Source organism: Apium graveolens, chromosome 8 (genome assembly GCF_009905375.1).
Source record: "Apium graveolens cultivar Ventura chromosome 8, ASM990537v1, whole genome shotgun sequence".
Lineage (NCBI taxonomy): Eukaryota > Viridiplantae > Streptophyta > Magnoliopsida > Apiales > Apiaceae > Apium > Apium graveolens.
This window is the reverse complement of record NC_133654.1, coordinates 93,653,617-93,670,085: the sequence shown is the minus strand read 5'-3', so window position 1 is coordinate 93,670,085 and position 16,469 is coordinate 93,653,617. Positions and strand designations below refer to the sequence as shown.

Genomic DNA, 16,469 nt, shown 5'->3' with positions numbered 1-16,469 from the left:
ACAAGAGCATCTTCTTCTTCCACATAATATAATTTTCTTTATCAAATAGTGGAATTTTAACGGTTCCAACTTTTTGTGAAGTCATTATGAATTTTTTGAATAAATAAAAATTCAAGGAGTTGAAAAATTATAAAAGTCTAGGATCTTGATTTGTTCGTTAATTAGAAGGCTCTGATACCAATTGTTAGGTCCCAATATGTTTGTAGAAGGTGGGGTTGAATACAAACAATACCGTTTAATTGAATTTAATACGGAATAAAAAAGTGAAACAAAATTCAAGTTAAATAAAATTATTATTAAACTTGAAAGGTGTTCCAACAACGGTATCGATTACAAGGGATTAATCTCAAATTAATTATCACAAATCTAGAATAAATTTGACATGAACTTTTTCTATTTTTGCAATAAAAAGAATCAAATGCTAAAAGCAATTTGAAATTAAGTTCTAGGGATTTTGATCCGCTAGATAGTTACACAAGAACAAGAGAATGATTTCTAGTGGTTTGGATTTAACTTTAAAACTAGAAATTTATGATCTTGAATTTGCAGCAGTGAGATGAAATATTTGTGCGGCTTCTGCTTCTGTTCTTGAGTAGTTGATTGTGTTCTGTTGTATATCTTGAATGTCTGCTGCTTCTGTCTTTTAAATTATTTGATCAACAGAACTATATTGAACTGGCATGACAATTGGCATGACAATCATTTGTACTAGGAAGACAATCGGTATGACAATCATTTGTACTAGTAAGATAATCGGTATGACTATCTCCTGAACTAGCAAGACTATCAAATTGAACTGGCAAGACTATCTCCTCCCAGTAGAACTTTTGGTGAGACAATCAGGAATGGCCTGGCATGACAATCGGTATGACAATCCAGATTGTCATGCCAGTTCAATCTCAATTGTCTACTGAATTAAAACTGATTTTAATTCAATTATAATTCAGAAAATTCTTAATATTAATTCAGAATTAATTAATCAATTAATTCAATTAATCAATAAATTAATCTTTGCATATTTAATTTATTTTCTTAATTAAATTATATGACTTAATTAATTAATAGAGAATTAATACTACTCTTGAACAACAACCATTCTTCTGAAAATCTTCTGAAAATTATGAATCAATTCCACCACTTCAATGTTGACACTCGATGTACTATCTGGTTCATGAGTGACTAACTTCTGTGATGTTACTTCATGTCTTGACTTTAATAACTTGATTTTCTTCAGATTAAATCCCTGTAACTATTTGATACCCTGACAAGATCTCTGTCACTTGATTAAATCCACAATCTTGATTTATATCACCGAGGCTTGATCAATTTCTTTAACTTCTTCCAGTGAAGTAATTCCACAAGTCTGTAGATGAACCTTGTTTCTGAATCCTTTGACAGATGTTACTTTGTGAGATCTCTTTGACGGTAGATCCACTATTTACTTGTTACATTCTTACATTCTTATTTGAGTTGAGTTAAATCCTCGAATAAATAAATAGGCTATGGAATATGCCTTTCAGCTTGGGAGCGCTACAAGGAGATGCGTAGGAAGTGTCCTTATTATGGCATGCCTGATTGGATGATCATCAATTGCTTTTATAATAGTTTGGGAGTGCAGTCCAAACCCATGCTCGATGCAGCATCAGGTGGAGCCTTATGGGCTAAGAGCTATGATGAAGCTTATGAGCTAATTAAATTGATGGCTGCTAATGAATATCAGAACTCTACTCAGAGAATACCTCAAGGCAAGGTAGCAGAAATTCCGGAGGTGGATACAGCTACGGCTATAGATGCTCAGCTAAAGGCATTAATGATGAAAGTGGATTCTTTGGCTAATTATGGAGTTAATCAGATCGCTAATGTTTGTGAGATTTGTGCAGGTGCGCATGAAATGGAGCAGTATGTTATATCTAGTGAGTCAACTCAGTTTGTGAGCAACTTTCAGAGGTCGCAACAACTAGTTCCTGCCACTTATCATCCTAACAACCACAACCATCCTAACTTCAGCTGGAGCAATAATCAGGGTGGTGTGCAACAGCCTTATCAGCAGATTGGAGCTAAGCAATTCAACCTTCATGGTTTTCAACAACAGTATGCACCAAGAAAACAACTCCAACTTCAACAATAACCGCATGAAAGTTCCGGTCAATCTACTAATGAAAAATCTGAATTGGAGGAGTTGAGGTGTATGTGCAAAAGCCAAGCACTTTCTATCAAGACTCTTGAGAATTAAATAGGGCAAATTGCCAATGCTTTGTTGAACCGTCAACCAGGAACTCTTCCTAGTGATACAGAAGCTAATCTAGGAAAGAGGGAAGTCAAAGAGTTGAAGGCAATCACCTTGATATCTGGAAACATTGCGAGCCCCAAAATTCAACAAGATGAAGATTCTGAAAACTCTATTCATAATGCAGGTGCATCTACACCCTTGCCAATTCCAGAAAATGAGATAGTAGCTGAAAAGATTATGCAGAAGGATGCTGAGGTGGAACCGAAGAAGAAAGCTGTTGAAAGCAATCCTCCTGAGGATATTACAGGGAATAAACATATCTACCCACCTCCGCCGTATTCGAGAAGGCTTCAAAAGCATAAGTTTGATAAGCAGTTTGCCAAGTTTTTGGAGGTTTTCAAGAAGTTGCACATTAACATACCTTTTTCTGAAGCTCTAGAACAGATGCCGAGCTATGATAAGTTCAAGAAGGGTATTCTATCTCGAAAGCTAAAACTTGAGGAGTTGGAAACCGTTGCTCTAACGGAAGAGTGCAGTGTTGTGCTGCAACATAAACTACCTCCTAAGCTTAAAGATCCAGGAAGCTTCACGATACCTTGCACCATTGGCAATATGTCATTCGACAAGTGTTTGTGTGACTTGGGAGCTAGCATCAATCTGATGCCCTTGTCCGTTTTCAAGAAACTTGGACTACCTGATCCAAAACCTGTGAACATGTCTTTGCAGTTGGCTGATCGTTCCATCACTTATCCGCGAGGAGTAGTGGATGATATCTTGGTTAAGGTGGATAAGCTCATCTTCCCAGCTAATTTTGTCATTCTAGACTTTGAGGAGGATAAGAAGATTCCCATTATCTTGGGAAGACCATTCATAGCTACGGGTCGAACTCTTATCGATGTGCAAAAAGGTGAACTAACCATAAGAGTTCAAGGTCAAGATGTCACGTTCAATGTCTTCAATGCAATGAAATTCCCCATTGATGAAGATGAGTTCTTTAAAGTGGAGTTGGTCGACTCCATAGTGGCTTCGGAGCTTGATCACTTGCTAAGGACTGATGCATTAGAAAGAGCCTTAACGGGGGATTTTGATAGTGAAGATGAAGAAGGGGAAGAGCAGATGTAATATTTGAATGCATTCCCATGGAAGAGGAAGTTGAACTTGCCGTTCGAGTCTCTTGGATTGGAAGAGCTGAAAAATTCTCCAAAGCGTCTCAAGCCATCTATTGAAGAAACTCCTACACTTGAGCTCAAACCACTGCCAGATCACTTGAGGTATGCATTTTTAGGTGATGCATCTACTTGGCCTATTATTATTGCATCTGACCTTTCAGGAAGTGATGAAGACAAGCTCTTGAGAATTCTGAGAGATTTTAAATTATCAATTAGATGGACTATAGCAGATATCAAGGGAATCAACCCTTATTATTGCATGCATAAAATAATTGCTTGAGGAAGGAAGCAAGCTAACTGTTGAGCAACAAAGGAGACTAAATATTATCATGAAGGAGGTTGTGAAGAAGGAAATTCTTAAATGGCTAGATGCAGAAATCATTTATCCTATATCTGACAGTTCGTGGGTGAGCCCGTGTGCCTAAGAAAGGAGGCATTACCGTTGTAGCTAATGAGAAGAATGAGCTCATCCCTACTCGTACAGTTACATGATGGAGAGTATGCATGGATTATCGAGAGCTGAATAAAGCCACAAGAAAAGATCACTTTCCACTTCTATTTATTGATCAAATGTTTGAAAGGTTGGCTGAACACGAGTACTATTGTCTTCTGGATGGATATTCGAGATATAATCAGATTTGCATTACTCCAGAAGATCAAGATAAAACTACGTTTACTTGTCCATTTGGCACGTACACTTTCCGTCGAGTCTCTTTCAGACTTTATGGTACCCCTACTACTTTTCAGAGATGCATGATGGCTATTTTCTCAGACAAGATTGGCACTAATATGGAGGTGTTCATGGATGACTTTTCCGTGTTCGGGACTTCTTATAAAGAATGATTGCATAATCTTGGTTTGGTGCTGAAAAGATGTGTTGAGACCAATCTGGTGCTCAATTGGGAAAAATGTCACTTCATGGTGCAACAGGGTATCATTCTTGGGCACAAGGTATCTAGCAAGGGTCTTGAAGTGGATAAAGCCAAGGTGGGGGTCATTGAATATCTTCCTCCGCCAATCTCAGTTAAAGGAGTCCGCAGTTTTCTTGGTCATGCGGGTTTCTATCGGCGATTCATTAAAGACTTCTCCAAAATCTCTAAGCCTTTGTGCAATTCTGTTAGAGAAGGATGTTCCCTTCAAATTCGATGAAGAGTGTCTAGCTGCTTTTGAGAGCTTGAAAAAGAGTTTGACTACAGCGCCTGTTATTACTGCACCTAATTGGAACCAGCCCTTCGAGATGATGTGTGATGCTAGTGACTATGCAGTTGGAGCAGTTCTTGGCCAGAGGAAGCAGAACGTTTTCCATGTGGTTTACTATGCTAGTAAAACCTTTAATGGTGCTCAGTTGAATTACACTACTACAGAGAAGGAGTTGCTGGTAATTGTCTGTGGTTTCGAGAAATTTCGATCTTATTTGCTTGGGACAAAGGTGACAGTTTACACTGATCATGCTGCTATTCGATATCTGGTATCGAAAAAAGATTCAAAACCTCGCTTGATTCGATGGATTCTCTTACTTCAGGAATTTGAGCTAGAAATCAAGGATCAGAAAGGTACAGAGAATCAGGTAGCAGATCATCTCTCACGATTGGTAGATTAAGGCAAGGCTTCACAAGACAAGACGTTGATCAATGAATCTTTTCCCGATGAACAACTTTTTGGGGTGCAAGAAGAAGAGCCATGGTTTGCAGATATTATGAACTATCTGGTGAGTAATGTTATTCCCCTAGAGCTTTCTTATACTCAAAGGAAGAATTTTCTACATGAGGCGAAGTGGTATCGATGGGATGAGCCATTCTTGTTTAGACAGGGAGCTGACCAGATTATCAGGCGATGCATTCCATATAGTGAGACGGAGGGAATCTTGCGCGAATGTCATTCTACTGTGTATGGTGGACATTATGGCGGAGAGAAGACAGCTGCCCGTATCCTTCAAGCAGGATTCTTCTGGCCTACCTTGTTTAAGGACTCTCATCAGTTTATTTCGAGATGTAATTGTTGCCAACGAGTTAGTAATATATCCAAGAGAGATGAGATGCCTCTTAATGTGCTTCTCGAAGTAGAGATTTTCGATGTTTGGGGAATCGACTTCATGGGGCCATTTGTCTCATCCTGCAATAATCAGTATATTATGTTGGCGGTTGATTATGTGTCCAAATGGGTCGAGATGAAAGCTTTTCCAACCAATGACGTTAAGGTGGTGATCAACTTCCTTCATAAGAATATATTCACGCGTTTCGGCACGCCAAGAGTCATAATCAGTGACGAGGGATCGCATTTCTGCGATCGCAAGTTCACTACATTAATGGAGAAGTATCACGTAAATCATTGTCTTGCCACAACCTAGCATCCTCAAACTAATGGGCAAGCTGAAATGTCTAATCGGGAGATTAAACGTATCTTGGAGAAGGTGGTGAGTCCATCAAGAAAAGATTGGTCTTTGAAGCTAGATGAAGCTATTTGGGCATATAGATTAGCATTCAAGACTCCTCTTGATATGTCTCCTTTCCAGTTGGTGTATGGGAAGGCGTGTAATTTATTTACGGAGTTAGAGCATAAAGCATAATGGACTTTGAAGAAGTTAAATCTTGACATGAAAGCTGTTGGATAGAAAAGAATATTTCAACTAAATGAGCTCAAGGAGTTTCGACTACAAGCTTATGAGAATAACAAAGTGTACAAGGAAAAAGTCAAGAGATGGCATGATAGGAGGTTAGTGCGCAAGTCATTTGTGTCTGGTCAGAAAGTTCTATTGTACAACTTTCGTCTCCGTCTTTTTCCAGGAAAATGTAAGTCGAGGTGGTCAGGGCCATTCACGGTCAAAACTGTATTTCCACATGGGGGTGGAGATTTTTGATACGCATCCCAACCAATCATTCAAAGTGAATGGGAAGAGATTGAAGAATTACTATGGAGATATGGCGAACCGCGACGTGATGAACGCCGTTCTTTTGGAAAATTGAGTTCGAGGTTTCACGTTAAGCTAGAGACGTAAACCAAGCGCTTCGTGGGAGGCAACCCATGACTTGTTGTATTTTAGTATGAAAAAAAATCAATCATCTTTTTTCAGAAGCACGGCGCGCCCGCGCTAGAAGCGGGGCGGCCACACATAGTTGACAGAACTATGGCGCCCCGCGCGGAGGAGCGGGGCGGTCGCGCAGCTTCCCTGAAAAAGAAGAAGAAAACAGAAAATCAGAAAAATAAAAACACTACCCTAGCCCAATTCGAATTACTACCCTAATCCAACCCTAATTCCTATTCCTAAACAATCCTAACCCCTGAAAGAGATATGTTCTAAGTCCAATCATGTATGAGGATTTAGGAATAACTTTTATATAATCTGTTTTGATTTCATTGATATTAATAAAAGACTTGTTTTGTTTTTATTGCGGGCTCTATCTATTTAAATGTTTAAATAAGATATACCACAGTTTAGAGTAAAGCTTTTTATGGATTGTGATGAGATCATAATAATGAGACCTAAAAGATGATAACTTTAAACTTAAATAGTTCCTGGTCGTAGGATTACTAACTGGTAATTAATAATCCGCAAAGATCGGTACATACTATGCTTGCTTTATTATGAAGGATGTCTGTTCTCATAGATATTTGTGTGGTGACACTATAGCTAGTATGTAGGTGCTTATTATAGAACAAGTTCACTGAACATGACTCACACAGCTGAACAACTGATGGAGTTCACTCATGTATCAGCAGTTGTTCACATAGTGATAGTTGTACAAGTATCCTTAGACTTGAGGTCATCATAGTCATCTTGTGTACAGTGAACTATACTTTGGTTTAGTTCTTAGTCTCAAGGGACAATTATAAGGGCTCTACTGGGTATAGGAATTTGTACACGAAGATAGTGTATGATCAATAAAGGATCTACCCCTTCCAGTGTAGGAAGAGAATGTTCAATGCTGATCCACTTATGTTAGTTCAGGAATCTCTGGCCGGAGTGAATGAAATTAGAAAGGAGTTTCTAATTTACATTAAATAGAACTAAGCATAGTGAATAGGAAAGCAAGTGATTAAATAAGATAGGCTTGACACAAGTTCAATGCCTTGTATTTAATCGTGACATTGTAGGGTAGAAGGAATTAATTGTACGGTGACTACTCACTGAATAGGTTCTTGGTATTCTAAGCAGTGAATTCGTATTATCCGGATAGTCGCGATATGCTGAGAAGTATCCCTCACGATGTAGAATAAATATGATTAATTAATTAATCATATTTAATAAATTAGAGAATTTATATAAATAATGATAAAATAGTTTTATTATTATTTATTTCTACTACCGGCTTAATATTGAACCTACAGGGTCACACCATAAGAGAGAATGATTTAATGGTGGAGGAATTAATTAATAATGGTTGATAATTATTTATTTATGAAATAAATAATTAGTTGGCAAATTTAATAATTGATTAAATGAGATTTAATTGATTATAAATTAATTAAGAAAATGTTCTTAATATTATTAATTAAGAATTTAATTTTTGGAAATTAAATCAAGTGAGAGAATTATTTCTAAAGAGTTTAGAAAAAGGATTAATAATTAAAAGGTGTTTTAATTATTAGTGAGAATAATAAAGGGTTAATAATAATAATATTTTATGGGAAAATTTTCAGCTGAAAATTTTGCCTATAAATATACTATTATAGACCCTATTTTTGCCTCAACCAAAAAGATTTACAAAACCCTAATTCTCTCCATCTCTTCCTCCTTCATTACATCGTTTTCTTGGTGGATACCGGTGGAGTGCTTCACACTTGAGGAGCAGGTGCTAAGGATCTCCATTCATCATTTTTGGATCACCATTAAAGACCTCCATATTTCCATTAACATAAGCTTCTAAAGGTAAACATACTGAACTACGAATTAAATATTTTTTTTCGCATGGATCCTGCGGAGGGTTTCGGTTTTTTTTAAGATTTAAATTTATGTTTTCGTTGCATTTATGTGCTAAAAACCCTTCAATGGCATCAGAGCTACTTGCGAAAAGTTTTTAATTCGTTTATGTATTTAACTGTTTTCGATATATGAGCATGTACGTGATTCGCCATGATTTGATGTTGATATAATATGCTTATATATGTATGGTTTTGAATATATGATATTCATGTGAGTTGTATAATCATAAGATGATTATGTAATCTGTATATATACTGATATATATATGATTTATGTTTGTTCTAATTATGAGAATCATATTAGATACGGATTCTGAATTGGCTGCTGCAGATTTGCTGAAATCTGGTTCTGGTGTCCGATTTACGCAAACGAATATCCTATTCCATAGGTAAACGAGCGTCTAAACAAAACTGATAGAAAAAGCTATCAACGACTCATCTGTAAGGCGTTTGACGTCGTTTACTGCCCATAAACAGTGATTCTTGTTTTTCTGATTTGATTCTGATTTTTCTGATTTTTTTCATATTTTCATTTTATGATTAGATCATGGATAATATGATATGTTAAGATCAGATTATGTGTTTTAACATGCTTTTATGTGTTGTATGAGCATGGTGGATGGTTATGGCCTTTCGACCTTAGTGTAATGGTTTTGGTTTTGGTTTTGGTTTTAAATACGACTTGCATGTCGTCAATCTTTGTAATCATAAATCTCAAATGTAACTCGAGTTATTCTTGTAAGTTCATTAGATTAGTTTTACTTTCAATCATGTAATATAATTGAAGACTCAAGAAGGCTATCCAATGGAGGTGATACAAAGAAGAAGATGAGGCATACAAGAAGACTTATGTAATAAGTAGTTGTATTTATTTCCATCACCATATTAGATTGACCTTGATCTTTATCACGAGCTTGATAAAGATCACATAGGATGAGGTCATAACCAAATACATTTACTTTATTGTACTTTACATTTACTTGTTTATTTAATTTTATATATGAGATATATGCCTATGTTTACCATGCGATGATAGATTTAGGTGAACTTAAATCAATATAAGGCGTGCTCTAGAAAATCTAGAATAGGAATCGTTTCTTGCCTTAACAATAAATATTATGAATATGATCATGAGATTCTTGTGTTTATGAAACACGTAATTGAATATGAATTTTCAATATTGAGAGAAAGGATGATTCTGTCAACAACAGATTTCATATCTGTAAGAAAGGGTTATTAAGTGACGCCTCTTGACAATGCTCCACCCGATCTGGGAATCATCTGATTATCGATTATTGATTTGAAATATTTAATTTAAAAGGAAGAATCTCTTTATAATATGTGTTAGATATATTTGATAATGTCATGGCTAATATGTTTTATGTTTAGCTTTCAGATCTTACTTGAACATGATAAATCAGTACTTAACTGTTGATCAGTACTTATACTGGAAGTCAGGACTTAAGGATATCAGTACTTATGATATCAGGAGATAATCATCAGAAGATAGATATCAGAACTTAAGTGCTGAAGGACGATCAGATAAGGACAGTAGCTGATTAAAGGAAAGAAGATCAAGATAAACATAAGAAGAGATATGCATGAAGAAGGAATTCTGTAAAGAATGGAATACTTGGAAGAAAAGATATATGATTGATATATTTTAGGAAGCAGAATTATATTCCATATCAATTAGCGATTATCTTGTAACTGTGTAGTATATAAACACAAACATAGGGTTTACACTATAAGTGTTATCATTATTAGAGAAGATTATTCATTGTAACCCTAGCAGCTCTCGTGATATTTGTTCATCACTGAGAGGTAACAGTTCCATACTGTAACAGAGTTTATTGTTTCAATAAAGTTTGTTTTCTGTTACTTAAGTTCTTAAAGTTCGATTTGAGTGTACTATACACTGTATTCACCCCCTCTACAGTGTGTGTGTGACCTAACAATTGGTATCAGAGCCTATCTGTTAACATACATACAGTTAAAGATCCAAACACAATCATGTCGGACACAGAAACTCCAATTAAGCCTACCAAAACTGAGGAACCACCAAAGACACAAATTCAGAGTCGGTATGAGACCATCAGAGTTCCCATACTGAGACCATCTAAATATCCCATATGGAAGGTAAGGATGACCATGTTCCTGGAAGCAACAGATCCAGAATACCTTGATAGAATCAAGGAAGGCCCTCACAAACCAACCAAGCTCGCTGTTGCAGTTGCAGGTGAAGCAGCAAAGACCGTACCAAAAGAGAAGAGTGATTATACTGCTGAAGATATAACATCAATTGCTAAGGTACGATACTTACTGTATAGTGCCATTGATAATGTAATGTCAAACAGGGTAATCAACTGCAAGACTACTAAGGAGATATGGGATGCTCTGGAAACAAGGTGTCAGGGAACTGACACAATTAAGAAGAACAGGAAGACAATACTCACTCAAGAGTATGAACACTTTGACTCAAAGACTAATGAGTCATTGAATGATTTATATGATAGATTTGTCAAACTTTTGAATGATTTGTCATTGGTTGATAAAGAGTATTATCTTGAAGATTCAAACCTTAAGTTCCTGTTAGCTCTTCCTGAATGCTGGGATTTGAAGGCAACGATAATAAGAGACAACTACAATCTTGATGAAACAACTCTTGACGAAATCTATGGAATGCTCAAGACTCATGAGCTGGAGATGGAACAAAGATGCAAGAGGAAAGGAGGAAAGTCAAGGACAGTTGCTCTTAAGGCTGAAGAAGAATTCCCCAAAGCAGCTTCCTCAAAGAAAGACAAGGGTAAAGCTCTTTTCATAAAGTCTGATACTGAGTCATCAAATTCTGAGAGTGATGATGACTCAGATTCTGAAAGCTTGCCTGAGACTGATGCTGATGAGGAGATGATGAAGCTGTGTGCTCTTATGGTGAAAGGAATCACAAAGATTGCATACAGGAAGTTCAGGAAGGGAAAGAAGTTTTCCAGGAAAGGCATAAGTTCTGATAAGAAGAATTTTAGAAGATCTGAATGCAGAGGAGGAAAGTCTGACAGAGGAGATTACACCAATGTTAAATGCTATAACTGTGGTGAGAAAGGCCACATATCTCCTGATTGCAAGAAGGTAAAGGGTGACAAAGGCAAGGCTCTTGTCACAAAGCAGAAAAGCTGGACAGATAACTCAGACTCTGAAAGTGAGGAAAACTATGCATTGATGGCAAATGCTGATAAAGAAAGTGCTGAGAGCAGTTCTGAAGCTGCTGAAACAAAGGTACCTCAGACTACTTATGCTTTTCATACTGATGATATTAATGAGTTGAGAAGATATCTTAAAACCATGTTTGTTAGTTATAGAGATCAAACTTTAACATGTGAAAGATTAACTTCTGAAAATCTTGCATTTAAGAAAAGAAATGATTTCTTAGAAAAAGAGTTAGTCATGTTCCATCAAACTCAGAAGGATAGAGATGATGCTTTTTATGTTAGGAATGAAGTGCTATAAATAAATGAATCTCTAAAAACTGAGTTAGAAAAGGAAAGAGAGATTACCAGGACTTGGACTAACTCTGGCAAAACAACTCAAAATTTGCTAAGTAGTGGAAACTGGAAAGAGGGCTTAGGTTATGGAGAAGATAAGAATGATAAAGGAACTGAAGAAATTAAGTCTGTTGATAAGAAAAAGCCAAAGTTAAAACCTGTTAAGTTTGTAACTGTAAAGTCTGAAAATGAAAAATCAGAAGTTACAAAGAAATTAACTTCTGACAAACTAAAACAGGAAAAGACAGCTGAAGTGAACATAGGCTTAATGACAAAGAAGCAGCTTAAGCATAAGCTGAAAGATGTTAAGAATGCAAACAAGGTAAAATCACCTAGGAAAAATAGGAATGGAAAGGAAGGTGTGAATAAAAGCAATAATTATAAACCTGTTCCTGATGCTTCTAGGAAAACATGTCATAATTGTGGAAGTTCTAACCATCTGGCTTCTTTTTGCAGGAAGAATAAGAATATTAACTCCTTACCTTCAAAGTCAGGAGTTAAGAGTCAGTCTGTTAGATACAAACCACAAAATCCTTGTTTTCATTGTGGTAGTTTATGGCATTCCATTTATACTTGTAAGGAATATCATAGCTTGTACTATGATTATTATCAAATAAAACCTTCTTTGAAGAAAGTTTCCATTGTTCCTTCTAGTGTAAATTCTGATTCAAAGTCTGATAGTGTAAGTTCTGATAAGAAAAATGTTAACATAAACTCTGATGCTAAATCCGCTGCAAATGTTAACAAACTTAATAAGGCCAAAGGATCCAAGCAAGTCTGGGTCCTTAAAACTAATAATTAGTGGTCTTTGTGATTGCAGGGCAACAGGAAAAATATTCTAGTTCTGGACAGTGGATGTTCAGGACATATGACTGGAAATAAGGCCCTGCTATCAGATATTGTGGAGAAAGCTGGCCCAAGTGTTTCTTATGGAGATGGCAACATTGGAAAAACATTGGGATATGGCAATATCAATCTTGGAAATGTCATAATTAAACAAGTAGCTCTGGTCTCAGGACTTAAACACAACCTACTGAGTATAAGTCAAATCTGTGACAGAGGTTATCATGTTGATTTTTTTGAAGAACACTGTGAAATTGTGAGTAAATCTAAAGGCAAAGTTGTTCTGAAAGGATACAGGCGTGGTAACATTTATGAAGCTAAGCTTTCAACAAGTACTGATGGTTCTGTAATCTGTCTGATGAGTAGAGCATCAATTGAAGAAAGCTGGAATTGGCATAAGAAACTCTCTCATTTAAATTTCAACAATATAAATGAACTGGTCAAGAAAGATCTTGTGAGAGGATTGCCAAACACAGTATTTGCTCCTGATGGTCTTTGTGATTCATGTCAGAAAGCCAAACAAAGAAAATATTCATTCAAGAGCAAGACTGAATCATCAATTCTTGAGCCTTATCATCTACTACATGTTGATCTATTTGGTCCAGTAAATGTCATGTCTATTACAAAGAAGAAGTATGCGTTGGTCATAGTGGATGAGTTCACCATATACACATGGGTGTATTTCTTGCATACAAAAAGTGAAATTGCATCAATCTTGATTAATCATGTCAAACATCTGGATAAAATGGTCAAAGATTCTGTGAAAGTTTTAAGGAGTGATAATGGCACTGAGTTCAAGAATTTGATAATGGAAGAGTTCTGCAAAAGCCATGGAATAAAGCAGGAATTTTCTGCTCCTGGAACTCCACAGCAAAATGGAGTTGTTGAAAGGAAGAATAGAACTCTCATTGAAGCTGCACGTACAATGCTTGAAGAAGCAAAGCTTCCAACCTATTTCTGGGCTGAAGCTCTGCAGACTGCTTGTTTTACTCAAAATGCAACACTCATTAACAAGCATGGAAAAACACCATATGAGATGGTGAAGAAAAAGAAGCCAAATCTGAAATACCTTCATGTATTTGGATGCAAGTGTTTTGTTCTCAAGACTCATACTGAACAGCTATCAAAGTTTGATCTAAAAGCTTATGAAGGAATCTTTGTTGGATATCCACTTTCCACAAAAGCCTTCAGAGTCTATAATTTGAGAACAAAAGTAGTCATGGAATCTATCAATGTCTCTTTTGATGACAAGAAGATTACTGGTCTTGAAGATTTCATTGACCATGATCAGCTGAGATTTGAAAATGAAGACTCAAATTCTGATACTGAAAATCCTGAAAGTCTAAGTCCTGATACTGTAAACTCTGATGGAATAAACTCTGATGTTATTGAAACTGTGGTGGCTGCGCCAAGGGAAGATGCACCGATGCAGGGGGAGCATACTCAAGATCCTACCACAGCTCAAGAAACATCAGAACATACATCTGGCTCTTCAAATTCTGATTCGTCAAGTTCTGATAAGCCAAGTTCTGATAGTGCTAAAAATTTAAATACTGAAGACTCCAACTCAGAGAGCATAGTTTCAGGGGGAGCATCAGAAAATGAAAATGAAGATAGCATGGATCATGGGGGAGCATAAAGTTCTAGAGAAAACCTTCCATCTACAAGGAAGTGGACAAAATCACATACACCTAATTTGATAATTGGAAATCCTGATGCAGGTGTCAGAACTAGAACAGGTTGCAAAATTGACAGATAAAGCACAAGTGGAAGCTGTCAATTTCTTGGAGGCAGATTGGTTTCTTGGTACAGCAAGAAACAAAAGTCAATTTCCACATCAACTGCAGAAGCAGAGTATATTGCTGCAGGAAGCTGTTGTGCACAGATTCTTTGGATGAAGAATCAGTTACTGGATTATGGGTTAACATATTTCAAAATCCCTATTTACTGTGATAATCAAAGTGCTATTGCTATGACAGGTAATCCAGTTCAACACTCTATGACAAAGCACATCAGCATCAGGTACCACTTCATCAGGGAACATGTGGATGAAGGTACAGTGGAATTACATTTTGTTCCCACATATCAACAACTAGCAGATATCTTCACAAAACCACTGTGTGAAGCTACTTTTACAAGATTGGTAAATGAACTTGGAATGGTTTCAGGTTCTTTCTCTAAATCTGCTTAGTCTTGTTCTGTGTTATCAGACTTTATGCTCAGTATTTACGGAATTAATCTCATTGTGTATTCTGTGCTTAATTGATAAATGTCTTTAAGTACTGACTGATTGTCTGATATATGTTTCTAAACTCTAATAAGTGATATGTCTGTTCAAGTACCTATTAAATCCTTTGAGGATAACTGTGCTAGATACTGACCTAGTAGTCTTCAATAAACAAATGATTCCATGTAAGAAGTAATTATTTCAGTGGAAATCTTATGACACTAGCAAATTCTGATAATTGAGCTTAGTTAAGTTTACTTTGTATATCTTATTACTAAGTCACAAATTAGAATAATGCTACTCATCTGTTAAGTTCTGATAGTAGTAAAACTGCTGAATGTACTAAGTGCTGATAAACCTCACTTATCAAAAGAAAAAGCAAAAAGATCAAAGAATAAAATCAGGTACTCCTTTGAGATCTAGAGTAAAAATGTGGAAGGGACGACCCAAGTGCATTGCTGGTATTAAGTAAATATGCATTAGAAAAGCAAAATATTTTCTTGGTGACTTTTCACACTCTATGATTACTGGAGAAATACTCTGATAATAGCATAAATTCTGATAAACAGTCGTGACTCACTTACACTGAGAAGCCACTGTAAAATAGAATTTCAAAAGATGCATAAAATTAGCACAAAACAGTTGAGGTAGACTCAAGCATGAACTCATTCATCAGTAGGTTTCAGGAAAATGACAGCTCTTTAGCAAAATTTTAGTTATGCCTTATTTCTAAGATGTACTGAAGTGACTCAGACTTTACTCTTTGTCTGTTATTTAGCTTAATGCACACACTAATCACTCCATATGAATGATGAAAATTACTGTGGTGGTCTATGTTATTTTAGATAAACAGTCACTGTGTCCCTTTGCACAAATTTTGAGGACAAGTTCTAGTTACACGTTCTAATGATTAAGTTCTGAAGTCTATAACTCAAAACTTGTATGAGGATTTACTAAGATGGGCATTCCTTTTTCGAGTTAAGAAATTATGTTCTGATGACTGTTAAGTTCTGATATAAGTCTAAGTTCTGATATTACAGTCTAATGTTTTACTTGACTTATCTGTGAATAAAATTTGATAACAGTCTCAGTTAATAATTGAATATGTTGAAGTGGAAGATTAATAGTCACTATGGTTAGGGTTAATGGTATTTGTACCTGAACAGTCCAATGTTACTTGTTTCTTGTGCGCTTTAAACCATGTTTCCTCTTTTCAATGAATGTTATTCTTTTTCAAAGTCTAGGGAGACGAGGTAGAATTAATTCTACCTGTCAGCATTCAATTTCTTTGCGTCTCCTGGCATTCTCTTGCCTATATAAGCAGCCACTTCACATCAGTCTTTCCATCAAATTCTTCTCACACACTTATCTTCATACTTCTTCTTTCAAAAACACAATGGTCAGATATAACATGTTTTTGAACTACCAAAACTTCAATATGGAGCTAAGCTGTGCCGATTGGCAGCAGGAATGGCATGTCACAGCCATTCCTGAGGAGATATGGGACTCTGTCCCACAGGAGGTACTGACACACCTCCTGT

General features: G+C 36.2%; 1 pseudogene; it reads left to right on the top strand.

Annotated features, from left to right (window-relative positions):
- Positions 1–4,999, top strand: part of LOC141679767 (uncharacterized) — a 166,993-nt pseudogene extending 161,994 nt beyond the window's left edge.
- The last annotated feature ends 11,470 nt before the right edge of the window (positions 5,000–16,469 follow it).